General features: G+C 33.1%; 1 pseudogene; it reads left to right on the forward strand.

The window, feature by feature from the left end:
• The first annotated feature begins 582 nt into the window (after window positions 1-582).
• Window positions 583-760, forward strand: LOC125400018 (U2 spliceosomal RNA; annotated as a pseudogene).
• The last annotated feature ends 579 nt before the right edge of the window (window positions 761-1,339 follow it).

Genomic DNA, 1,339 nt, shown 5'->3' on the forward strand with positions numbered 1-1,339 from the left:
GAACATCAGAGATAATATGTAGGATGAGTAAGAACTATGCAGTCTTCCCAAATTTCCTATAGAGCTAAAAGCTGTAAACGATCATTTTAATATTGTCTTTCCTTAAAGTGCTTATAAAATAGTCCCTGAACATTTGTTCTTAATCTATATGCAAATGTTGTTAGAACTATCTTACATACATTTATGAAACTTTGTCTAATTCCTACAGTTCTCTTAATTGCATTTTCACTACCTCTCTTATTTCAATGTCTATATTAGGTCTTTGCAAAAGCAATGAACTCTCAGTGGAATCCTTACTATCTCATCACCCCACTTGCAGAACAATGATTTTCACTGGTTTATATTCTGCTATAATTAAAAGTATGTAGTCTTTCTCTGCATTTTTAGGAAGAACAGGACTTGGAAATGATTCTTGACATGCAAGCATGATATGAGCTTGTGTTCCCAGGACCCACATGAAAAGCTGGGTGTGGTAGCACACCTATGTAGCCCAGTGATGGAATTCAGAGGGACACAGATCTCTGGAGTTCACTTGCAAAATTCGAAGTTCAGTGAAAGTCTGTCTCAAAAAATAAGATGTTGATCACTTCTAGTCTTTTGTCTAAGATCAAGTGTGGTATCTGTTCTTATCAGTTTAATATCTGATACGTCCTCTAGCCGAGGACAATATATTAAATGGATTTTTGGAAGCAGAAGCTTACTCTGTTCACTCCACTCATCGACCTGGTATTGCAGTAACTCCAGGAACGAAGGTATTCCATTTTAATCCCTTGGGGGATTAAAAAAAGTGATGTTAAGAGGTTAATAACAGCAGCAACATTGACTTCTGTCTTTCAAGTGAATTTACACATATTTGTGAAGATACATGAACATGTCAACAAATATTCAGGTAGAAGATATAGTTCAAAGATATTATGGAACTAATCTAAATAATGAGTTTGAAGATGTTAGAAGATCTAAGGAGAACCCTGCATTTTGATGTCTTGTTGGTATCATGAATTTTAGAGGTCTCTTGAGGATTTCGTACAGCATTATTCATGAATTATGGGCTTTCAAGTGTTGGCCATGTTATACCAAAAAAGAAATTATATATATAATCAATATAATAAACATACATATCTATGTGTGTGTACAGGCTTGTGTATGTGTGTTGAGTGTCTATAAACACACGTGTATGATTACAGTTATATACATATATACATATTTATACATGTACATACATTTTCATAATGAAGAAACTAATAAGACTATATTATTTATAAGCCAATGTAATCTGCTTTATTAAAAAAACTACATTCTTTTTTTGAAATACCTGGTTTTTTACTGATTTTTATTGAGC

This window comes from Myodes glareolus, chromosome 27, assembly GCF_982192425.1.
Source record: "Myodes glareolus chromosome 27, mMyoGla1.1, whole genome shotgun sequence".
NCBI classification, from domain to species: Eukaryota; Metazoa; Chordata; class Mammalia; order Rodentia; family Cricetidae; genus Myodes; species Myodes glareolus.